General features: G+C 39.8%; 1 pseudogene; it reads left to right on the top strand.

Moving 5' to 3' along the window:
• The window catches only part of LOC132406952 (adenosine deaminase-like), a 55,065-nt pseudogene extending 31,148 nt beyond the window's left edge, over positions 1-23,917 (top strand).
• The last annotated feature ends 3,296 nt before the right edge of the window (positions 23,918-27,213 follow it).

Below are 27,213 nucleotides of genomic sequence, written 5' to 3'. Positions count from 1 at the left end.
TGAGGGTCCAGCACGTGAATTAAAAACAACCTCAAGATGAGCTCCAATTTATGTGCACATTTGACTGTTTAATTATAGTGGGTCCTTTTGTTTTTTCTTTCTTTTCGTTAGTAACTGGTTAAATTAACATTCATAAATATACTTTCTTTATAATTATATGCATTGTATGGTCTGTTACTTCTTGCTGTCAGGTGATTGGATGGGAGCAGTAAGTTACACAGTATTCACACAAATCGGGTTTCAGGTGGGCAAGACATCCTAACCTCACGGGTTTGGTGGGACCCAAGTCATATCGACTCTAGACATATGGAGAAAGTGGTTTTCTCATCGCTCAGTCCGGTGGCTTTTAGCAAGGGGCCTCATCTCTAGAGACGCCCAGTAAAAAGGGGTTTCAGAAGATGGGTGACAAAATAATGCTATCCAAGGTAAATGTAGAAGAGATGGTTGATTGACCATACGATGTATTAAATTGCCTTCACATGCACTTATTTGCATTTCCTGTTGTTACATCAACATGCGGTGAGCAGTGCACAGATACAAGTTAAAAGATAAGCTAATATATAGTAATGCACGTAGAAAGCTGGAGAACATTGGCAAGTCAGGCAGCATCTGTGAAGAAGAATGAACAGGATACATTTTGGGCCAAGACCCTTCAAGGGTTCCCAGCCTTTTTTTTTATGCCATAGACCAAAGCCTTTTGCAAGGTGTCTGTGGAATCCCTGCCCTAGATTAAGCTAATCTGTTCATGGATGTTGTGACGTTTAGTAAGAGGAGGGTACAGTTATTTTGAATATAGCTCTATTTCTAAGTATGAATACATCCCTTCATTTCCAAAATGCCTACTCCTACATTTTCTCCAATTCTATGCTCATGTGCTGCTGAAAAACAGTTTTGCCAATAAAATTTAAAACACCTAATAGAATGCACCAATGGGCAAGGTAGTGGGATGACAATGATTACTTCAATTGATGGCCCTCTGTTGCAAAATTTAATTGAAATAGGCCATTGCACATTTTTGAATTTGACTGTTGAGCTGGGGATGGACAGTGACAGTGGTTGTGATGGGAGTTACTGGCACTAGTCAAAGAATTTTTGGTGAAATGGGAAGGATGTGGCTGATCAGTGCATTGGCGTCTTCATCTTGGGTGATTCCAGTGGCTGCAAGTGGGGCTTTGAAATTCAATGAGAGTGGCAGATCTAGATATTAGGCCTTGAATGGCAGATTATGGGGTTGTGGTTTGTGACCTGTGACACACACATTATGTTGACAGAGGGACTGTTATTGGGCTCAGGTGCTCACAGTTGGGGTGACACCACAGAGGTTCAAGATTGAGATTTCAGGTCAAATTTGGTGCAGTATAGAGTGGAGCAATTGACCACTATGACAGGTTGATGGAACTAGGCAGTTTAAATGGTTCAGCATGGACTAGATGGGCTGAAGGACCTTTTTTTTTGCTGTACTTCTCTATGACTCTGAGTATAAGCTATGTACTGCAGTTTGGGGATCAAATGGCCAGACTGATCAAGACAATTAAGTGATCATTGTTTATGAGAATGAGGTTTATCACTGACATATGTGGTGAACTTTATTATTTTGCAGCAGCAGTACAGTACAAGTTACAATAAGAAATATATTTAAATTAAATAGTGCCATAAAAGAGCAAAATAGTAAGGTAGGTTCATCGATCCATGAGTTGTCTGTTCAGAAATCTGATGTCAAAGAGGAAGAAGCTGTTCTTATAACATTGAGTGTGTGTCTTCAGGCTGCTGTACCTTCTTGATAGTAGTATGAGAAGAGGGTATGTCTTGGATAACGAGGCCCTTAATGATGGATGCTGCCTTCTTGAGATACCATCTTCTGAAGGTGTCATTGATCAAGTAAAGTCAAGTTTATTGTCATTTAACTATACACATGTATAAACATATATAATCATATATCATGTATAGAAACAAGACAACATTTCTCTGAATGAGGGTGTAACATACAGTAGTATACACAATACACAATAACTTGTGTAAGTAAGGATAAAATCTTACACATAAATAACAAACTAAAGTGCATAAATTAAATGCTAAGGTATGGAACAGATTAACAAACGACTCTTCACATACAATGCAACAGGGAGTTTCAGAAGCCTAATGGCCTGGGGGAAGAAACTGTTTCCCATTCTGACCGTTCTTCTTGTTATACATTGTAGTCTCTTGCCTGATGGCAGAAAGTCAAAGAGGATGCTGAATGGATGGGTGGGATCCTTATTAATACTAAGGGCCCTGCGTAGCAGCACTCCTGGTAAGTGTCTCCAGTGGATGGTAGGAAGGCTAGTGCTCATAATGGGGCTAACTGAGTCTACAAACACCTGCAGCTTTTTCTGATCCGCTGCACTGGAGCCTCCATACCAGTGGTGATACAGCCAGTCAGAATGCTCTCCATGGTTTATCTGTAGAAATATAGAAGTTTAGATAGTAAACTTAGAATGTTGAAGTTTACATTACATTACTGCATAATCGCACCAAGGCATCAGAGTGGCTCAAGCCCAGAAATAGCTGGTAAATTTGTTTTTTTTTAATTAGTTTTTTTTTAACATTTTCTACATAACTACAGATAAAAAAAAACCCCAGATCAAAATGAAGGACATTGATACAGTGCAAAAAAAAGCATACAATAACAATCTGATACAGAGAAAGATAATTGAAAAAGCACCCAAATTGAAGACAAGTAAAATTAGTGTCCTCCCCAAGCCCCACAACACAAAACAAAAAAAGGAAACTCCAGACCACCCACAACACAATATAGAGAATATAAATCAGGACAATCAAACCCCCAAACTGTGAATACACTTAGCAACAGAAGATATTAATGCCTACTACCAAAAGAAAAAGGAGCTGAAAGCAAGGGACCGAAAAAACAAACCTCAGTTAGGAGGAAGGTTATGAAAGTACTCAATAAAAGGTCCCCAGACCTTATGGAACTTTAAGTTAGAATTAAGAATTGAATAATGAATTTTTTCAAGGTCCAAGCAGGCCATAATATCATTAAGCCATTGAGCATGCGTGGGCGGGGCAACATCTCTCCATCTAAGAAGGATTAAACGTCTAGCCAGGAGAGAGGCAAATGATAATATTCGACACTTAGACGAACTCAGACGTAAATCTGTCTCACCCCAGAAACCGAACAGAGCAATTAAAGGGTTTGGTTCTAGGTGGTGATTCAGAATATACAATAACGTTATAAAGACATCTTTCCAAAATTTCTCCAAGCTAGGACAAAACCAGTACATATGAATGAGAGAGGCCTCGTCCCTTTTGCATTTATCACAAAGCGGACTGATGTTAGGGTAAAATCGAGATAATTTAGATTTAGACATATGGGCTCTATGAACAATCTTAAACTGTAAGAGGCAATGGCAAGCACAAAGAGAGGTTGTATTAACCGATTTGAGAATCGAGTCCCAAGTCTCATCAGATAAGGAGGTATTTAAATCCTGCTCCCATGCCATTTTAATTTTATCCACAGGGGCACGTCGTAAGGCTGCTAATTTATCTTGAATACTTGATATTAAACCTTTACCTAGTGGATTAATGGAAAGAAAAAAGTCCATAACATTTTTCTCAGGCATTTCAGGGAAGTTAGGAATTAAAGGAACAATAAAGGAGATATCTAAAAAAATGAGCATTGGGCAGATTGAACTTAGCAGAGAGCTGTTGGAAAGAAACGAAGCGATTATCAATAAAAAGATCTTCAAAATGTCTAATGCCTTTCGTATACCAGTCATGGAATGCTGAGTCATACGTAGTGGGTAGAAAAAGGTGATTATGTACGACAGGGCTGGAAACAGAAAAACCTTGGAAACCATATAATTTCCTAAACTGAGCCCAAATACGCAAAGTGTGTCTAACAAGAGGATTAACTATTAATCTGGACAAACTACTAGGGAGTACATATCCAAGAAGTGCAGAGATAGATAGTTCTTTAGTGGAGCTCAACTCCATTGCCACCCAATTAGGGCACTCGGGTTGGCCATGGAAAAAAGACCAAAAGGTAGCACAACATATATTGGCTGCCCAGTAAGATAAACGAAAGTTAGGTAAAGCCATGCCACCCTCTTTTTTAGGTTTTTGGAGTTAGACTTTATTAATTCTAGAGCACTTATTCTTCCACAGATATGACAAAATAATAGAGTCTAAGGAATCGAAAAAGATTTAGGAATAAAAATTGGGATTGATTGAAATAAGTATAAAAGTTTAGGGAGAACATATATTTTAACAACATTAATATGACCTACCAAAGACATAGATAGAGGTGACCATTGTACCAGACTCTGTTTTATATTATATGCAAGATTGGCAAAATTTTCTCGAAAGAGATCTTTAAACTTCCTTGTGACTGTAACCCCCAAGATAGGTAAATTGATTACGGACTACTTTAAAAGGGAGATCACGAAATGTTAATTCTTGTGCTTCTTTATTAGTTGGGAAAAGTTCACTCTTATGTAAATTAAGTTTATAGCCAGAGAACTGCCTAAATTGGTCAAGAAGTGAAAACATTGGAGGTAAGGATGTAGATGGATTTGAAAGAAAAAGTAATAAGTCATCAGCATAATGAGAAACTTTATGCTCAACACCCCCTCTCCAAATCCCGGTCAATTCAGGACAATTTCGAAATGCTATCGCCAAAGGTTCTATAGCCAAATCAAAGAGAAAGGGACTTAAAGGGCATCCCTGACGGGTGCCACGTTTGAGGTTAAATAACTGGGATTTCTGAAAATTAGTTAAAACAGAGGCAGTAGGACACAAATACAGCAATTTGATCCAAGAGATAAAACTTTGACCGAAGTCAAATTTTTCTAAAACTGCAAAAAGGTAGTTCCACTCTATACGATCAAATGCTTTCTCCGCATCGAGGGAAATAACACATTCAGGAATCCCAGTTGGAGGTGAATATAGAATGTTGAATAGATGCCGAATGTTAAAAAAAGGGAGACGGTTTTTAATAAAACCAGTTTGGTCATCAGAGCTAATAGAGGGAATAACATTTTCTAATCTATAAGCCAGAACTTTAGCCAAGATTTTGACATCAACATTAAGCAAAGAGATTGGCCTGTACGAGGAACACTCTGTTGGGTCTTTACCCTTTTTTAATAAAATAATAATAGATGCCTCATTAAAAGAGGGTGGCAATTTGCCACAATTAAACGAGTCAGATAATACTGAGAATAACTGAGGAGAAAGAAGTGAGGAGAATGATTTATAAAATTCTACGGGGAACCCATCAGGTCCAGGAGATCTCCCTGAGGACAATGCAGAAATTGCAAAAGATATTTCTCCTGATGATATAGGCACATTAAGTTTGGCTTTAAAATCAGATGAAAGCGAAGGAATATTCAGATTATTTAAAAATTGATCAACAGAGATATTGTCATTCAAAGATTCAGAGGAATAAAGTCGAGAATAGAAATTTTTGAATGCGTCATTAATTTCTAAATGATCCGATGTAAAGTCTCCGTTCTCCTTCCGGATCTTTGTAATATGTTGTTTGGCTTTGGAACGCCTCAGCTGATTGGCTAGAAAATTACCAGATTTGTCATCATGAATATAAAAGTGACTCTTACTTTCGAGAAGTTGGCGTTCGACAGGTTGAGTAGACAGAAGATTGACTTTAGCTTGAAGTTCTACATGCTTCTTGTATAGTTCAGGATTCTTAGTTTGAGCATACAGTTGATCCAATTGTTTAATCTGGTTAATGAGGTCTAATCGATCTGCACAGGACTTTCTATTAAGATTTGCTGTATAGGAGATTATTTGACCCCTCAGATATGCTTTCATGCCATCCCAGACAATCTGGGATGACACTTCAGGTGATGTATTAGTGTTAAAATAAAAGGTTATCTGATCCTTAATAAATTTTAGAAAATCAACATCCGATAATAAAGTCAAATCAAACTGCCAGTGTTTATTCGTCTGGGGGAGACCAGGAAAGTTTAAAGAGAGAGTAACTGGGGCATGGTCAGAAATCAGTATACTCTGATAATCACAAGAATAGACAAATGGAATGAGTTGGTTATCGAGTAAGAAGTAGTCAATTCTAGTAAAGGTATGGTGAACATGTGAAAAAAAAGAATAATCTCTCTCAGTAGGATGCAGAAAACGCCATATATCAGAGATACCATAATTAGAGAGAAATGATTGGATAGCTAAGGCAGATTTAGTAGGTGGTCTAGTAACAGAGGACGATCGATCCAAATTAGGATCTAACCAACAATTGAAGTCGCCACCCAGTATAAGAGAGTATGAGTTTAAGTCTGGTAGTGAGGAAAAAAAACGTTCAAAAAACGTTCAAACAGCCATTTGTATCAGATATCTTATTATGGAGTTCAAAAGGAATATTTGAGTTAATAAGGATGGAGACCCCCCCCCCCCCCCCCCAGCTTTAGCGGCAAAGGATGAATGAAAATGCTGACCTGCCCACTTTGACAAAAGCCGGGAGTTATCAGAACAACGAATATGAGTTTCTTGAAGGAAAGCAATGTCAGCTTTGAGTTGTTTAATATGTGAGAGTACCTTCCTTCTTTTAACAGGATGATTCAATCCCTTTACATTCCAGATCACAAATTTAAGTGTACTAGCCATTATCAATTATTAATGCATAAAAGGCAGCAGGCATACAAAAAGTCAAGCAATACAATATCAGTCTGGGAGCAGAAATTTAAACATAGATTCGTAGAATTAAAACATAAACATGTCTTGAGTAACAAAGAAAAGCAATAGAAACAGTGAGTGATGTTAAACCTGGAAAACCCACCCCACCCTCGCAACCCACAACTACCAAAAAAAGCAGCTAGCTCTACCAAAAAAATTAACCCAAATATGACTTCCAGATCTGTGTCATTAACAACAGTTCTGTATAAATAATATAGCAAATGGTAGCTAGTTTATGCACTGGAAAACATAATTACAGATAAGAACAACTTCTGCAGAAGTATAAAACTTAATACAAAGAAAATCAAAGAAAAACCAAAACTAACCTATCCACAAAAAAATTATAGAAGATTAAAAGGAGAGAAAAAAAAAGGGGGAAATTCTAGGTTCGAGGAGAGTACTTATCAACCATTTACAGAAAAAAAGGCAGCAAAACTTACACTGTAAATCAACCAACAGGGAGGTCTTCAATAAAAAACACCAAACCTCCAAAGCAAGTTAGAGTCAATTGTAGAACTCTATAGATAAAGTTATACAAGAATAAAATAGAATACGTAAGTACAATCTAAACGTCCGCAGGGAAGCATTAAGCACAGAATATCTATTTAGAAAAAACGCACCAAGTCCAGGGAGAGATTGTCTACATCCCTTAGAGTTTCAATAGATAGTGTCTGAGTTATTCAAGTAAAGTTTGAGTCCGGAAAAAAATACTTTTACTACGAGAGGTACTTATCCACCATTTTAGAAGGTCCGACCGGGTTCCGAAGAAGACTGGATAGCCGGAAGACTTCCAACAAATGCCTCAGCCTCCTTCACTGACTTAAACCACTTATATTCTCCATTAGCAAGCGTAATTCGGAGATAGGCAGGATTGCGAAGTGAAGGTCTCAATCCACGATCGAAAAGCACCTTCATCACACCTTTAAACTCAGCACGCATCTTCAAAACCTGGGGGGCATAATCATCCACAAAACGAATGGTTGAATTTCAAAAAGCAGAAGTACCTCTGCTGCGTGCCTCCATAATCAAACGGTTTTTCACCTGGTATTGATGAAAGCACAAAATTACTGGTCGTGGGCGTGAGCCCAACATTGCGCGGGGGACGTAGACCCTGAGTGCCCTTTCAAGCTCAGGTGGAGTCGGAAAAAATTCTTTCCCAAAGATCTCACAAAGAAAATCGGAAAAAAACTTTATGAGGGAACCCTGTTCGGTGGCCTCTGGCAAACCAAGAATTCGTAAATTGCAACGTCTGCTCCGGTTTTCAAGATCCACCATTTTGGAAAAAAGTTTACTATTTTTCTCCTCTAGGCTGGAACAAAGGGTCTCGAGGTATTCGACGCGGTGTTTTAAATCATCAGAGGTCGAGTCGATGTGAGATAAATGTACGGCATGTTCGTCCACTCTAGCGCTGATCCCATCCAATTTGGCATCCAGCTGGTTGAAAGAAGTTCTAAATTCCTTTAAAATATCTTCTCGGTGTTGTTCCAGAGCAGCGATAATCTCAGTCGGCGGAGCCGTAACTTACTTTTTCCCGGATTTAGAGCTTCTGATAGACATTATAAGATAGATGTGTTTGCAGGCAAGCAAAAGAGACCTAATAAAATTCCTAACTAAGGTTTAAGAATGTAGACATATAGTGCAAAGTTAGGGAAAATAACGGAGCAAAAGTTTGAAACAGCTAAGCAATCGCCATCTTACCGGAAGTCCCCGCTGGTAAAATTTTGACAGTCATGAAACAACTTTGATGCAGATATTACTGCATTGTGTGGTAGAACTTCTAAGAATAATTGAGCTTCCAGACTGACTTGCAAATTCTGAGAGTACATCCATTCCCTGTTCCATAGAAAGTATTCTTAAGAGTAACGTGTCTTTTTCTTGAAATGGTTTCTTTGAAAGGCTGTGGAACTTCTAAAGGCTGAAAGAATTGGCCATGGGTACTCAGTCATTCAGGATCCCTTACTCTGCAAGGAACTACTCCACAAGCAAATCCACATTGAGGTAAGGATCGAGACATTTAGACAGGTGGTTAAATAGACAAGGCATAGAAACATACAGTCCTAATGCAGGAAAATGGGATTAATGTAGATGGACCAAGTGTATAGACTTGGTAGATTAAACACGGTAAACTGTACTATATAACTACATTATGATTCTAAAATATGCTTCTGGAAAGAGCTGCTAATTATTTGGCATTCACCAACAGGATTGATCCAAATGCAAATTAAATGTGTTTTACAACTCAATAATTGCTTTGATTATGGTGTAAAAGATAAACTGTAAAATAAATGCAAGAAAGTACTGTCATGTTTTTAACCAAACCATTCAATGCGGAACATATTTGTAACAATGCAGTCTGGTCAGGGTTGCAAAGGGTGGATGGAGCTGACTGCCCATGTGCAGTGAGCTCTGACTAGCAAGATTCCCAAGAGGCTTGTGGTGCAAATACTCTTGTGGTGTATGCACAGCTTCAACTGTGATTCGTTGCATCCGGAGAAAGGCAGTCTGCCAGCAGCAGTGTAGCAACATGGCTTCTCCATACCCCTACTCCTTCTCTTCCCCAAGTTTGAGGTGGAGTGGGCTTAGATCCAAGTTGAGACCTACAACAGCAGTAAGTTTCCCCAACCACCTTACCGGCCTATTGGAGAAGATGATGCCTAGCAGTGTTTTCAGGTGTTGACTACAATTAAGGCCCAGAGTCATACTTTATCTTAGATTCCTTCTTAACTCTGAACTCCGACCCTTCTATTTGAACTGTTTGTTGGACCTTCTTCAGTCCATCCCACCTCTGGCCACTTGAGAAGTTTCAGTCTAATCAACCTCAGAAAATCCTGTAAAGGCTAGTAATCCTAGTAATTATTTGATTTTATCCTGTAAAGGCTAGTAATCCTGTAAACCTAGTAATGATTTTATTTACATCCATAAGTCAAGTTTTGTCTGGAAGTGGAAAATAAAATAAATTAATAAATAAATTATGGCAACCAATGTTGTCAATATTGTCCACAATATTGTCAGTAAACGTAGAAACATAGAAATCTACAGCACATTACAGGCCCTTTGGCCCACAATATTATGCCGACCATGTAACCTACTCTAGAAGCTATCTAGAATTTTCCTATCGCATAGTTCTCTATTTTTCTAAGCTCCATGTACCTATCTAAGAGTCTCTTAAAAGACCCTATTGTATCCACCTCTACCATCTTCACCAGCAGTGCATTCCACACACCCACCATTCCTCTGTGTGGACGAAATTACCTCTGACATCCACTTTGTACTTACTTCCAAGCACTTTAAAACTCTGCCCCCTCATGTTAGCCTTTTCAACCCTGGGAAAAAGCCTTTGGCTATCCACACGATTAGTAATGAATGGCATGAAAAGTATATAGGATTGGTAAGAAAGAACAATTACTTAAAGGTGAGGGAGGGAGGTAGAGGGAGAGAGGGAGGGAGAGAGAGAGAGAGAGAGAACTACTTCTACCGTCTATTAGAATGAACATAAGTATGTATATTGAACGTTTGTGTTTATTGATATTATGGGCACTCATTGTTATGTAGGGACTGAACACAAGTTGTGTGTTTTTAACCTGGGTATGGCCTGTACTTTTTGATAACAACTGGATTCTAGGCTCAACCTCAGTAAAGGGATACCCTTTTAAAACTGAGTTAAGGAGCAATTTCTGCAGCCAGAGGGTGGTGAATCTGTGAAATTCATTGCTACAGACTGCTATAGAGGCCAAGTCATTGGGTATATTTAAGGCCGAGGCTGATAGGCAAGGTGGGAGAAGGGTTATGATGATAACATTGAAGAATGGGGTTAAAAAAAATTAGTCATGATTGAATGTTGTCGCGATAGATTGGAAGGTCTAATTCTGCTCTTACATTTTACGGTCTTATGGCAACGCTTAAACTTCTCTTAGAATTTCCTTACATTATGTGTATTTAATTTTCATGAATAATAATTTGCTTTCTGTGATAAAAGGACAAGAAATGTGTGCAATTTGATGTCAGGGACATCACCAGAGGCTCTGAACAATCCAATTACATAATTAGTTATATGGGCACGTTTTCCATTGGATCATTTAAAACTATTAGTACCCTGTTGTGGTTTGATAATCGAATAATTAACTCAATTACTTTTTTTAAAACTCACATTTAATTGTGATTATTTTAATTGATTGACAACTCTACTTCTACAAAATTATAATTACATAAATATTGTAATTGTTCTTGAACATTTTTCTGCTTATATTTCTATTTCTTATTAAAAGGCATGCTCCTACTCAAGTGTTCTTACAGGAGCTTGTGATCCAGACTACACAAAGCATCCAATTGTTACGTAAGTCTATTCTGCATCCAGTTAATTTGACATGTAGCATTTCAATCATATTAAATAGTATTGCAAGAACAGAATTTCTTTACTCTCCATTTCTTACCTCTGCAAGTGTTATGAATGAGTTTATTTTTGTGTTACTAGGCTGCATGGGTCAGTATGACATTTCTGTATTTGACTAAATCATTTCATGCAGGGTTCTTGGCCCAAAAGGTTGACTCTTTATTCCTTTCCATAGATGCAACCTAAGTTCCTCCAGCATTTTGTTTATGTTATACTTGATGCAGCCCTGATTAACTTCATGAATCAAGACCATAACACCATAAGACATATGAACAGAATAAGGCCACTTGGCCCATTGAGTCTGACCTTTTATTCCATCATGGTTGATTTATTGTCCCTCTTAAACCCATTCAGTTGCATTTTCCCCCGTAAGATGCCCTCACTAACAAAGAACCTATCAACGTCTGCTTTAAATATATTCAATGACTTGGCCACAGCCATCAGTGGAGGGCTTATTTACTCTTTTTTATAGAGAAAAAAGAAAAATGATAGGATTTATGAAAAGCAATTTAAATTAACAAAGATTGACAAACAGTGCAAAAGTACATTTGCAGGTCCTTTGAAATCAGTGAAGCCAAATTTCAGAAGCAGAGTATAGATCCTCCTCTGGTTACGAAAGCTTGACTTACAGACACCCCAGGCACACAAGTGAGAACTTGGAAGACGACCAGGATGGGTCGGGCTGGATTTGCCGGCTGCTGCAGGGCTGCAGGCATCTTCTGTCGGGTGGGAACAGGGCATTGAAACCTATCAAATATTGAAAGGTCTAGATTGAGTGGACGTGAAGAGGATGTTGTGTGGGGGTGTTGACTCCACTGAGTCAGTGAGGGTGGCTGGAGACTACTCTTCCTGCACCTGCTCACTCCCCCGTCACAGCTGTTTCCATAACCCTCACCCACTCAGACTTTATGTTCATTTCCAATTTATGAAATGTTCAGATTATGAACACTGCTCAGGATTGGAACCCTGTCATAATAGGAGAACTTCCAGAAGTTAACCAGATCTGCATCATGTGATCAGGTCAAACACTGAACTGTCCCATAGGCACCTGTAGATTAATGACCCATGTAAGATTATACATTTAATGTTTAACAGATACAGCACAGAATGAATTGTGTTATACAATTGTAAAGGGGATTTCTTCTTTTTCTTTGTTACTGTGTATGTAATCAAAATGGCTTCTTTGTTTTGTTAAAAGTGGGAATGCTTCTTTGTTGCGAGAGAGTGCTGGAAGCTTGTTTGGGTTAAAATTTACTGATAACGAGAATTGTATTCCTTTGTAAACCAATTGGGATTAATGTTGTTCTTTCTTCTGAGTCTGTAAGCTATTGTTGGCGGGCTTTTGGGCAGATAGGCGCGAGGGGGTGAGAGAGAGAGGACGCGATGCTGTAAACTGGGCGAGGAATGGACCCGGGGGGGGGGGGTGGGGTCCAAGGCCAGGAGGTACCCTGAGGAGAGGAGACAACAATAGATGTGCTTGGTTGACCACTTCGAGTGGTCCTGAGCTGCGATTCGAGGAGTTCGGAGGGGATCAAATGGTGGCCAGAAGACTTCAGTAATTGAGCTCCAGTGGTGGTTTGGTGGTTTGGACTTTGATAAGTTTGGCGCCTTTTCTTTATTGTTTTCCCTTCATATATACTGTATCGTTATTAATCACTTAGTATAGTAACCTTTATAAATTGTACTCATTTAATTGCATATGGTGTACTGTCTGCTTTTGGGCAAGGCGGGGACATCACACAGCATCCACACCTGCTGAATACCCAGTTTGGCGGGGCTGAAGGCTGCTCCCCCTAGATGAGAATGAGCTGAGCGAGCCTGAGGCGACCCAGGGGGGTTACACAATTCATAGCTAAGAGACTAAAATGGCACTACATTATGGTCAGATACTTTTATACCTATAGTTAAGAAAAAATCCATTCAAATTTGTAGATAAGAGTCAACCAATAAGAAAGTTCTTATTCAAATAAAGCAGCATCAAGAGAAGCTTCCAGAATCATACCAATATAACCTCTAAGGGAGCACACTGAATAACTGCATATGCATATATTGGCCACTGGGAATCATAGTAAACCATTACATGCATTTAAAATGCAAGCAGATAATTAATTGTTAAACTGCAAGGAAAATAGCAATTAAACAGTCTGACCTGGAATTAAACAGTTGCATCCAACACATCAGGGCACATGCTCTTGAATCCAGGCAGCATCCTGGTAAATCTCTTCTGAACCCTCTCTAAAGCCTCAACATCCTTCCTATAATGGGGCAAATTAAACTGCGTACAGTACCCCAGATGCAGCCTAACTAGAGTTTATAAATAGTCAACAAAAATTGCAAAGGTGTGACAAAAGAGGCATCCAAGGGTGAGTCAGGGCTATTTGGACTTCCATTCTGTCAACATCCAACCACAAAAAGATCAGTATACGGTAATGTGCAAGATCTCTGAGAAGCTGCCAGAAGGCATCTATCTCCAATTCATGCCTCAAAAAAGAAATACTGCTTGATTGATTGCTTGATTGCAGTGGCCACTCTGGGTCCAATCAAATGTGTAATTGTTTGTCCTTTAAGTTTTTTTTTACAAAAACAAGACACTGCTGGTTATCAAGAACACCAAGAACTGAGGTCTACCCCATCAGCGAACTGCTCGATTGTGGTGAAGCTCGACTTGGTGCAGACTGTGTTGATGCCTGCTACAGGGAGATATGGAGTTGGTGCCCAAAGGCGGTGTGCAGTCTAACAAACACAGTGAGTGATTGTCTTGGACATTTTTCTTGTTTTGTCTTGGACAAAACCTTGTTGGACATTGGTAATGTAGAATACTGCAAATGCAATTCTCTAGTTCATTGGTGAGACCGAAAGCAGAGAAGCTATGTGGCCTTGGTTGTAGTGCAGACCAGACCTCAAGCTGTGTGAGCACCTGTTATAAACTCCTCCAGTTATATTCTTCAATGCAACCAAATGGCTGTACTTTATTAATGTTACCTTTGAGACAATGTGTGATAAGGTGGTCATAATCTTTTAGCTTATATTGTTGCCTTTATTTTATAGATTCAAAAAAGAAAAAGCAAATTTTTCACTCAATACAGATGACCCGTTAGTCTTCAATTCAACAATTCACACTGATTATATCATAGCAGCAGAATACATGAACTTTACAGAAGCAGAATCATGACAATGGTGAGTGGAAAGAAATGTCGCTTATTTATCATTTGATATAAGTTTATTATGTTACCTGCTTATGGTTTCAGTGAAACCTTTATTGATTGAACTGTTCAGCCAATAATATCAAACACTATTGCCACTACATTGTTAATAGTTATTGAAGTACTGCTGATCTACCATTTGGTACTTGACCACCACAGCAGCCAGCCTCAGGCACCTAGAACACAACACTGTTGTCTTTCATCAGATCATTACTTTGTAAAGAAGGTCTGTGCATTTATCTGTTAAGGTTGCATTCTTTCTTTTCCTATTACTCATCTACATGCTGATCCTTGACGATGTTGTCCGAAATATTATGGCTCTAAATACTTTGGAGTTTTATGATGCAGCCAGTGGCTACTTTGGTAATGAACCGAGTTTAATGATCCAGCCAATTACTACTTAGGTAATGAACCTGCTGCTGCAAACTTGTGTAGCGCCAAAGACCAAAGGCTTATGCTTGCCCAGTGTCAGTTTCTGTTCCGATACTGAAGATATTTGCCATTGTTTAGGTTGAAACCCTACACTAATCCTGTTCTGAAGCAGGGTTGCACCCCAAGCCCTTAATAATTCCGCCCCCCCCAGAGATGCTGCAGAGTACTTCAGCAGTCTGTCTGTTTCTCCAGTTTCCAGTATCTTCAGTCTCTTGTGTCCCGCCATTGTTTGTCTGATGCGCAACACTGAATGAGCAGATGCTGCCTCCTTTGAAATGTTAGGGAGAAATGTGACCTTTGTTTGCAGTCTCTGCCATAGACTCTGTTCTCTAAACATCTTCTTGTCAAGTATCTGAAACTGAGCCAAGCATTGCATTACTGGAATTTTATGAGAAGAAGTTTGGAGTACAAGTCAATGCCAGCCTAAGACTTTGGGCTTTTAGCTCCTTGCATTTCCTAACACTGCCTAACCCTCTACTGCTGGATCCCTTATCGATGCCTTTATACTTCTCCCCATCGTTATCCCAGGGCACATTTTGACTGCTTAAACCACTCCTTTTATGGCTCAGTATCTTTTTGTTTGATAATGCATTTATCTCATGGGCATTTCTCTGTGTTAAAGGTGCCACTTTAGTACAAATTGCAGCAAATGTTGGAAGCAGCTAGAAAACAACAGATGATAAAAGTTTGAACAGGACTTTGATGATTAACTACTGGTTGATGTCGATGCGCTAAGTATTAAGTCAGTGAGGAATGCAAAGCAGCTTGACTTCGCTAATCCAAATTACTTTACACTGCAATTACAATATTAAACAGGAAAAATATTGTTTTCAAATAGGCATTCATCAATGAATTTCATCAAGAATTTACCTGGGGACTTCAGGTTGGCTGCTGTTTGTGTGACTTATCGAGAGTATTAATGGCCAACTGAGGAAATTCGCCACACAAGTTCTTTCATTTAACACTTTACCAGAATCAGAATCAGACTTTAATCGCCAAGTACCTGTGCACATACAAGGAATTTACTTCTGGCAGATGTTGTCTCTCTGCTCATAACAATAATAATGATAAATATAAATGAAAATATAGATTATACATACAGGTAGTGCAATCCAAATAATAGTTAGCCGACAGTTAACCGGCAGTCAACTGTTCAGCAAAGTGACCGCAGTAGGGAAAAAACTTCTCCAGTGCCTATTAGTCTTAGTCTGGAGGGACCTGAAGCACCTACCAGATGGAAGCAGTTCAAACAGTCCGTGCGCAGGATGGAAGGAGTCCTTTATGATGTTCCCCGCCCTTTTCTTCAACCTGGAAGAGTACAGGTCCACTAGTGAATCTAGAGATTGTAATATTTCACAATGAATGAACCATTGGAATGATATATAAGACTTACATTTAAAATCAAATGGCTCATATGGAACAAAATTCAGGTGATTCCAATGAAAAAAAACAGAAGCATTTAGTTAGACAATTGTTACTGATAATCACCCATTCAATTACACAGTAACCAGAGTGCAATTCATGATTGTGAACGTGAGCTGGTTAGTCACACATATGAAACACCATAAATTCGTTTGACCCTGTTTTGCACAGTAAACTGTCTGAATTATCCATGTTTGACAGTTTACTTGGCCTCACCATGCATCCCAGTGAAGCGATTTTGCACGCTGGCTGCTTCCTTTGAGATTCGCAATCATTAGATCTCCACTATTGGCATAATTTATGATGTCTTAAAACGTATTTCTTTCTCTGCTGACTGAATTGATCTGCAATTGCTATAGTTGCTCATCATTGGGATTGCGTTTGTTCTCTCCAGTCCTCAACCTCAACAGACCTGGGACTTCTTGTACTTATGGACCTCAGAAAGATTACCACCCTCCCCGCATCACCATCGGCAAGGCAGAGCTGAAGACTGTCCACCAGTTCAGTTACTTGGGATGCACCATCTCGTCAGATGCCAAGATCGACAGAGATTGACAACAGACTGGCAAAGGCAAACGGTGCATTCGGCAGTCTGTACAAAAGAGTCTGGAACAACAAGCGTCTGAAGAAAGCCACAAGTATCAGTGTGTACAGAGCCGTTGTACTGACCACCCTCCTGTACGGCTCCGAGTCGTGGGTCACTTATTGTCACCACCTACCACTCCTTGAGCGTTTTCACCAGTGCTGCCTTCGCACCATCCTCAACATCCACTCGAGTGACTTCGTCACCAACATCGAAGTCCTTGAACAGTCAGAGGTCACCAGCATCGAGGCCACGCTGTTGAAGACGCAACTGCGCTGGGCAGGGCACGTTTCCAGGAGGGAGAATCATCGCCTGCCCAAGATTGTGTTGTATAGCGAACTCTCCACTGCCCACCATGACAGGGGAGCATCGAAGTAGAGGTACAAGGACTCTCTGAAGAAATTCCTTGATGCCTGTCATATTGACCATCGTCAGTGGCCTAGTCTAACCTCCAATTGCGAGGCCTGGCAACACACCATTCACCAGTCTGTCTCCTCCTTCGAGAACACACGCAGGGCTGGCCTTGAGGACAAAAGGAGAAGGAGGAAGAACCGTGACACAGCAGCACCAAACCCAGAACAGATTTTCCTTTGCAGCCTCTGTGGCCGAGTCTGCCTGTTCCGTATTGGCCTCGTCAGTCACTAGTGAGCCTGCAGTAGACGTGGGCAGCCCCCTTCCTAAATCTTCATTCGCGAAGTCAAAGCCATGATGGAGCACTAACCATCACAAGCATCACTAATTTTACCTTAAGGATTTTAAGATGCATGCTTGTTATCTGGTCCAAGAATCTTCTGGTATTTATTTTCTTCTTATGATCTCCATATTGCAAATACTTTATTAACCTCTATATATCATAGATTAATGAATTCCAGGGATTACAATTTTACAGAAATGCTGTGGTGATGTCAGACTGTGTGTAAGAGTAGATTATTGATGGAGCGAGACAAGGTTTTCTTTACCAGGATAGTTCAATTGCATTCAGATGATGGAGGTGATAAGCAAGATGAGGGAGTTAAGAGCTTTTACAAGTGAATGAGGTAAAAGGAATGATCATTAGTGGAGCTGAGGGAAATTATGTGAAGGGTGACATAGTGATACAGAAAGATTTGACAACTGTAGGAATATAAGTATACGTTGCAACCACTGATATTGAGTAGTCATTCAGGTAAAGGTTGCTTTGTATCATGTCAATGAGAAAATTAATGTACAACTGTATGGTATTCTGTACTATAAACAGTTTAACTGAGAGAGCTGAAGAAACTGAGGTATTCAAAGTAAGATAATATTGATTAAATGATATTGTCTTATCCATTTTATTTCTTATATGAATTGACTATTTATTATAAATCTCTCTTTCTGCCTTCAGCAGAATTTCTTTGGCCGGTGGCCAGTGGAATTCATTGCCACAGATGGCTGTGGAGGCCAAGTCATTGGGCATAGTTAAAGCAAAGGTTGATAGGCTCTTGGTTAGTAAGGGCGTCAAAGATTTTGGGGAGAAGATAGGTGAATGGATTGAGAGTGATGATCAATCAGCCATGATCAAACGGTGGAGCAGACTTGATGGGCTTAATGATCTAATTCTGCTCCTATGTCTTATGGATTGTCTCTTTGTTTTTCTCACATTTCTCCCAGCTTGCTCGATAAACTAATTTTCTCTACAATCTTATTTTCTCAGGCTGAGAAGATTTTTTGTTCATTTTATCAGGTCTGGGTGACTACTAAAGGCAGCGTTTATTGCCAATCCCAAAATACTCTTGGAAGGTGATCATGTGCTTCTTAAAGCACAATAGTCCTTCCGGTAAAGGTATACTCAGAGTACTGCAGGGTAGGTTAGTGATATCTTTCCAAATTAGAATACTATGCAGCTTGGAGGGTGCTGTCAGAATACCCTTGATTTGTAACTGTAGTGTATTCTGAAGATGCAACATATGACATTGAGAATGAACATTCAAGTTGGTAGATAGGGTCATCAATACAAGAAGTTCTGCAGATGCTGGAAATCTTGAGCAACACACACATAATGCTGGGGGAACTCAGCAAGTCAGACAGCATCTATGAAACAGACAATATTTCAGACGGCAATCTAATGAAGAGTCCTGGCCCAAAATGTTAGCTGTTTATTCCCCTCCACAGATGCTTCCTGACCTGCTGAGTGTATTTATTGTGATACAGTACAGAATAGGCCTTTCTGGCTCTCCAAGCTGTGTCACCCAACAGTCCTCCGATTTAATTCCAAGACAATTTACAATGATCAATTAACCTATCAACTGGTACGTCTTTGGACTGAGGGAGGAAGCCAGAGCAACTGGAGGAAGTCCCCACAGTCACAGGGAGAACTTAGAAGATCCTTACAGGCAGTGGCAAGAATTGAATCCAGGTTGCTGGGACTGTAAACCATTGTGCCAACCACTATGCTACCATGCCACCAGCATTTTGTGCATGTTGGTGGATAGGGTGCAAATCGAGATGAGTGCTGTGTTCTACATAATGCTGAACTTCTTGATTGTTGTTGAAGCTGTTTTCATAAAGCATAATTCCATAAAACTTCAACATTCTGCTTGTAAGTGGTCCCAAAACCATCCCTATGAATCTTAAAAACAGCTATAACTGAGCTACGACTTTGATGGACATCACAGCTCAGTGCCTTCTTGACCAGCATTCATCCCCATTTCAGATCTTATGACGGAAGAAATGTTATGATGAAGTTGCTTATTGGGCCAGGGATAATGTCCTATGAAATTCCTATATTGATGTTTTGTGACTGGACAAATTGACATCTTTGTCACTCCAGACAATGGAATATATCCCCACTGATGCTCATTGATTTCAGTCTTACCAGTCTCTTTTTTCAATTTCTTTGGTGTGGTATATATTTTACTTGTGTTTTGTGTCCTTATTCTGTGTGATAGACATAAATGCATAGACACAAATCTAGAGCAATACACACAATATACTGGAGCAGCATAGCAGATCAGGCAGGATCAATGTATGGGAATAAAGAGTTGATAAAGAGTCAGGCTGAGACCCTTCATTAGGACTGAAATGCATCCTATTTTTCACCTGTAGGTCTATTGTTGACAAAGGTTTCCAATTAATTTTGCTGCTGGTTCTTTCCAAGCTTCACTATCTGCTTTCCCACTATTGTTATGAGTGTACCACAGCTCTGAGGGGCCGAAGGGTGCGGGGTAGCCCCCTCCTTTGTGAGAATTGCAAGATCACTGTTGGTGTGGGTCAGGGGGCCCAGGAAATGAGAGAGAGATGTGCAGAATGTCTCGTTTCCCTGGCGATGTAAAGCTACGGGACATGGCCATTGTCTCCGGAAGGCGAATTTGTGGATTGGAGACTTTGCTACATGAACGCCCTCAGGCAAAGTGGGCTGGTTGAGGGAGAGATTGCATCACCCCCAACCTGATTGACATCTACGACCCTGCGAGTCAGGATAAAAGAGGGTCTGCAGGAACAGCCCCTCAGACACACCAGAAGAAACGTTAAGCGACCACGTAATAGCAGGAAGTCATCTGAAGGAGGCCACGTGCTTTCAGTTCCATTGCTGGAACTGGTGGCTGGAACCACGGAAAACGGCTTTTAGCTAACAACGGGGAAACACACTCCCCTGACTCAACGGATTGGCATCATAAAAGACCTGGGCAAGTTTAAACTGCCTCTCTCTAAAACCCAAAATGCTGCAGCTTGAACGAACTAACAGTGACTGTTATATTTCCGTCGGACAATACATTATCCTCTAGACAACGATAGAGCTATTTCTTATTGGTTATTATTATACCCGCGCTTTAGATTTAGTATTGACAACATATATTATCTGTATGTTTGCATTAATCTTATTTTTGTGCCCCTTTATCAATAAATACTTTTAAAAATAGTACCATCAGACTTCAAAGGACCTCTCTACCTTTGCTGGTAAGTGACCCAGTTACGGGGTTTCGTAACATTATTCAGTCCACGACAACAGGTATTATTGGCCTTGATTTTGACAGTGTCAAACCTAACACGACAATTTCTTGCCAAATTAATGGTGAGTTTCATAATGTTCACTGTTATAGATTTAAGGATTTCCAAGAGAATTTTTGATCTGGAACCATAGAGCAAAAGTATCAGCCATTTCCAAAATTTTGTTCAGCCAGTTTGCACTGGAAAGGGCCTTTTCTGAAAGTGTAAATTATTCCTAATGTGTATAAAAATTTAAAGTTAACAAAAGCCCATCTTTATTTTCTACTACTTTTCTCTCAATCCTATCTATCATTTCTTTTCTATAACATTTCTTTGTCTAATTTAATGAATTCTCCTTGTTTCCTTTCTCATTCTTCATTTTCATTTGCTAGTCATTAAAAAATGGTACTGATTAGTCAGATAACCTATTGGTGCCCAATGCTCTGGAATTACGCTGTAATTTCAGTCATTTGTAATGCAATGATTTTTTTGAATTTGAGCAGTGGAGCAGAAAGTGAATGCTGAGCCAGGCAGCATGATACCTGCTCCAAACAATACTAAGGTAAGCATAAGATTTAAAAAATGGAATCTGTCTTGTCTTTAACTTGTGAAGCATTTCAAGAAGAATAGACATGCAGCTTTGAAACTCAGAAAGAAAGCATTGTCAGAATAAGCAAAACTATTGAAAAAGTTGGAGATGATGTTACAGAACTTCAACACTGCTCACTCTAGCTTCCCCCAATCAAAGGGAATGGAAGAACTCCATCAGCTGTATGAGGCATATGGAATGGAAAAACAAAAAGCATATTTGCTTGAAGTTTATTAGAGATATTATTCAGTATTAAAAAGGTAACAGATAATATTGGCTCTAATCAGGACTTGCTTTACTCTTCGCAGTATTCGCTATTGCCAAATGATAACACATTTGAAATGATTGATACTGACTCCTTAGTTTATGTAATATTAAACAATGATGCATAAATAACTAAAAGACGTACACAGGATGACTTACGTGCCTAAAATTGTGCATTTATCAATTGATGGTAATTAAGGTATCAAGAATGTCAGATTCTTGTAGTTAGAATATGTTGTATTAATTTTATGTTTTTATTAATTTTCTGTGATTGTTAGTTTGGATTAATTGAAGCCTGTTCTTTCTTCATTGAGGAGTGGAGAATGGTCCATGTGAATACTTTCCACAGCTTTCATTAATGCATCATCTCAGGATGCCAGATAAAAGACTCTCAATGATGCCAAGGTTTCTGTAAACTCAGACATTGATTGCAAGGTACAATTAATCTCATGATTTGCCTGCTGGTTTAATGTAATGTTATTTTATCATTAAATCCTGTATAAATAGATTGGCCAGATATGATAAATACCTTGAAATTCAAAAAAGTTAAAACAATACCTTGAGAAAAATTGGTAAATGTTAGAAATCTGAAATAATACAGGAAATGCTGGAAATACTCAGCAGGTTAGGCAGTTTCTCCCTCTGTGGAGGAAAAAACTATTGATATTTTGTGCCAATGACCTTCTGCGTTGCTGGAACAGTAGAAAACAAAAATGTTTCAAGTTGCACACTCAAGAGGAACACACACAAAATGCTGGAGGGACTCAACAGGCTAGGCAGTATCTATGGAGAGGAATAAACAGTTGCTCCTGCTGCCTGACCTGCTGAGTTCCTCCGGGACTTGGTGTGTGTTACTCTGCTTGAAGTTGCAGACAGGGAGAGGGTGGACAGAACAAATGAATGTCAGCATCAAGATCGAACAGATTACACAAATGCTACATTAGGGAATTGATAAATTCCTGTAAATCAAAATGAATTCACCTGGAGAGAATGAGTACAGGGAGATAAATAAGAGCAGTAGAGAAAAAGAAACAAAATATGCTAATTTTGAGATGCTGAACATAGCTATTGTGGAAATCTGAAATGGAGAGTTGTAAAAATAGCAGATTAGGTAGCACCTAATAAGAAAGAAAGCTGAGTTAATCTTGCAGATGACCCAGATAGGAAATGTTGGCTCTTTGTGTCATTTGAACAAAATAGTGATCCTGAAAACTGCATCATGAGTAAAACAAAAGATAAATTTACATTCATCTTCACTGGACTAGTGTAGCTGGGTAAATGAAAAGAGGTTAGGCTGGACAAATACAAGTGACACGTAATTGGAAGCTCAAAGCTGCTGAATGTAGGTTACACCAAACTCAAGTTTTCCATCATTTTTTGTTAATATCTTGAGCTGGTATTTTTTGCGAGTTGCACCACATGTAGCTTATATTAATATTTTCAAAAGCTAATACAAAGAAAAGTGTTGCATTTGGTTTCCTTTTAAAGAATTATTTAAACACAGCTAGTATGTTATATTGGGAGGATAGAGACTAAGAAATTTAATAGTACTCTTAAGGCTCGCTTCCATTAGTGAAATTCATGGGCCTTGTAGGTATGATTGATAGTCTCATTCTTGAAGGTTCACTTAGACAGATCATCCCCTTGAATTTCTTGAGAAGTAAAGCTCTTAGGGAGACCTTGCATTGAGTAGGCTCCAGAGTGTAACTTTTGAAATTCCAGGAAAATACATGTGACTTCTTGTGCCTGGGATAAGTCCCAAGCCATTTCCTTGCCTGTGTTTGATTTGCAGGGAGCATTGCTTTAGCACAGCAGGAGGAAGCACTGTTTGCTGCTTCAATAGGGATTTTATTTTTTTTGGGAAAACTCAGCACTCAAGAGCTATTTCCTACACTACGAGAAGCCATTATACTCTCTGTGGGCTTCAGGACTTCTGTCCAAAAATTTTGAATGGAGGGATAAGAATCAAAGGTTTAGAGACCCTCTCCAAAGAAACTATTTAGTTTGATGTTGAGGATCTGACTGTTAAGTATCCAACAATGAAGTATTTTGTTGCTCTGTGCTTTGAGTTTATGTTTGATATTCTTTTCCTTGGCCTAAACAAGAAGGCCCTGAGGCTAATTTAGGTTGGTGGTCTTCTGAGCCTCTGCAGGGATTGATTCTACTGATGGTATCTTTTAGGATAGGCAGAGTCTTGGTGATTATTAACCTCTGTGATCATTGAACTGCTAGCAGTTTATTCATGTTAGGATATGAAGCTCTGCTCATCAGTCAACAGCATGTAACAATATGAAAATCAAATAATATGACATTTACAATCTGATTATGATGTAATGTTGATTAATATTTATATCTCTGTTGATTCATTATTTTAATAAATGTGAAACATTTTGAAAGATGTATTTGAAACAAAGTCTTATATTTTTCTGAACTATGTTTAATATTGGTTCATTAAAGACCATTGAAATTAATTCACTTCCAGAGTCTGAGGTAGAATCCATCATTAAATGCATTTGCTAGAACTTTAGAAGTTCTTTTTATTGTTGAGCATTGTTTATTTGTTACATATGCAAGATCCAGCAATTGTAAATGCAATTTCACAATTAATGTCCCGTGATATACAGAGATACCATATGGAGGTAGACACTTCCAGGTACTAGGTCCAGTCTGACCATTTGCACTGATCCTACCTTAATCCTAGTTATTCTCCTCATATTCTCATCAACTGTCTATGAGTGGACCCAAGAGAGATGGGGGAGATCTTAAATGGATTTCCTTTTGCACGGATGACAGACGCAGAGTTTATGGATGGGAGACAGTGCAGCAACGAGATCATGGACCCTATGTGGATTACAGAGGAGGAGGTGTTTGCTGTCTTTAGGCAAGTTAGAGTGGATAAATCCCCATAGCCTGGCAAGGTATTCCCTCAGACCCTGTTGGAGATGACTGCAGAAATAGCAGGGGCCCGAGCAATGATTTAAAACATCCTTAGCCATAGGTGAAGTGCCAGACAATTGTAGCATAGCTAATGTTGCTCCAATGTTTATGAAAGGCTCTAAGAATAACCCAGAAAATTATAGGCCACTGAGGCTGACATCAGTAGAGGGTATTCTAAGCAACTGGATATATATGTATTTGGATAGACAGGGACTGGTTATGGATAGTGCATAGTAGGGCATGTCTAACCAATCTTATAGAGTTTTCTGAGGAAGATACCAGGAAAGTTGATGAAGGCAAGGTAGTGGAAGTTATCTATGTAGAGTTTAGCAAGACATTTGACAAGGTCCCACATGGAAAGTTGGTCAAGAGAGTTCAATTGCTCCGCATTCAAGGTGAGGTGCTAAAATGTATTAGACGTTAGCTTCATGAGAGAAGCCAGAGAGTGGTAGTTGATAGTTGCCTGTCTGACTGGAGGCCTGTGACTAGTGGTGTGCTGCAGGGATTGATGCCGGGTCTGTTGTCGTTTGTCACTGTATCAACAACCTGAAAGTTGATGGGGCTTGAGGACTTGAGTTATGGGGAAGTTAGGGCTTTATTCCCTACAGTGTAGAAGATTAGAACCATTGAACATTACAGCACAGAAACGGGCCTTCTGGCCTTTCTTGGCTGTGCCGAACCATTTTTCTGCCTAGTCCCACTGACTTGCACCTGGACCATATCCCTCCTTACACCTCTCATCCATGTACCTGCCCAAGTTTTTCTTAAATGTTAAAAGTGAGCCCGCATTTACCACTTCATTTGGCAGTTCATTCCACACTCCCACCACTCTCTGTGTGAAGAAGCCCCCTCCCCCACTTTTCAGGCCAAGGTCCTTCATTGGGACTGGAAAAGGAAATGAGAAGTAAGGGTAAGAAGGTGGGAGGAGGGAAGGAAGAAATATAAGGTAGTAGGTGATAAGCAACACTGGGAGAGGAGAAATAGTGAAGTAAAAGAGCTGTGCCGTTGATTGGTGAAAGAGATGAAGGGCTGGAGAAGGGGGAATCTGATAGGAGAGGACAGAAGGCCATGGAAGAAAGGGAAGGGGGAGGAGATGGACAAGTGAGGAGAGGTGAGAGAGGAAAACAGGAATGGGGAATAGTAAAGGAGGGGGGGCAATTACCAGAATTCTGAGAAAATGATGTTCATTGCATCAGATTGGAGGCTACCCAGACGGAATGTAAGGTGTTGTTCCTCAAACCTGAGTGTGGCCTCATTACACAGTAGAGAAGGCCATGGATTAACAGAAGACCATAAGATATAGGAGCAGAATTAGGCTATTTGGCTTATTGAGTCTGCTTTGCTATTCAATCATGGCTGATCCTTTTTTCCCTCCTTCCTCAACCCCATTTCCCGGCCTTCTCCCCATAATCTGTGATACCATGTCCAATCAAGAACCTATCAATCTCTGCCCTAAATACACCCAACGACCTGGCCTCCACAGCTGCACGTAGCAACAAATTCACCACCCTCTGGCTAAAGAAATTTCTCCACATCTCTGATTTGAATGGATGCTCCTCTATCCTGTCATAGCCTCTCCCACCATGGGAAACATCCTTTCCACATCTACTCTGTCTAGGCCTTTCAACATTCAAAAAGTTTCAATGAGATCCCCCTCATCCTTTTAAATTCCAGCGAGTACAGACCCAGAGCCATCAAACATTCCTCGTATGATAACTCTTTCATTCCTGGAATCATTCTTGTGAACCTCCTCTGGACCCTCCCCAATGCCAGCACATCTGTTCTAAGATGCGGAGCCCAAAACCATTCACCGTTCACAGGGTGAGGCCTCACCAGTGCCTTTTAAAGCCTCAGCATCATATCCCTGCTCTTGTATTCTAGACCTCTTGAAATGAATGCTAACATTGCATTTTACTTCCTCACCACCGACTCAACCTGTAAGTTGACCTTCAGGATGTTCTGCACAAGGACTCCCAAGTTCCTCTGCATCTTCGATTCCTGGATTTTCTCCCCATTTCGAAAACAATCTGCACATTTATTTCTACTACCAAAGCACATAACCATGCATTTTCCAACATTCTGTTTCATTTGCCACTCTCTTGTCCATCCTCCTAATCTGTCTGTCCTTCTGCATCCTGTCTGCATCTGACCTGTTTCCTCAACACTACCTGCCCTCCATGAGTCTTCATATCATCTGCAGACTTGGCAACAAAGCCATCTATTCTGTCATCGAAATAATTTATATACAGCATAAAAAGAAGTGGTCCCAACACTGAACCCAGTGGAACACCACTAGTCACTGGCAGCCTACTAGACAAGGATCCTTTTATTCCCACTCACTACCTTCTTCTAATCAGCCAATGCTCTACCCATGTTAGTAACTTTCCTGTAATACCACTGGCTCTTAACTTGGTAAGCAGCCTTATGTGTGGCACCTTATCAAAGGCCTTCTGAAAGTCCAAATATACAACATCCACTGCATCCCCTTTATCTATCCTACTTGTAATTTCCTCAAAGAATTCCAACAGGTTCGTCAGGCAGGATTTTTCCTTAGGAAACCATGCTGTCTTTGTCCTGTCTTGTCCCGTGACACTAAGTACTCCATCTCCTCGTCCTTAATAATTGACTCTAACATCTTTCCATACACTGAGGTCAGACTAACTGGTCTATAATTTCCTTTTCTGCTGCTTTCCTCCTTTCTTAAAGAGTGGAGTGACGTTTGCAATTTTCCAGTCCTCTGGCATCATGC

This window comes from Hypanus sabinus, chromosome 1, assembly GCF_030144855.1.
Source record: "Hypanus sabinus isolate sHypSab1 chromosome 1, sHypSab1.hap1, whole genome shotgun sequence".
Classification (NCBI taxonomy): Eukaryota; Metazoa; Chordata; class Chondrichthyes; order Myliobatiformes; family Dasyatidae; genus Hypanus; species Hypanus sabinus.
This window is presented reverse-complemented; position numbering and strand designations above follow the sequence as displayed.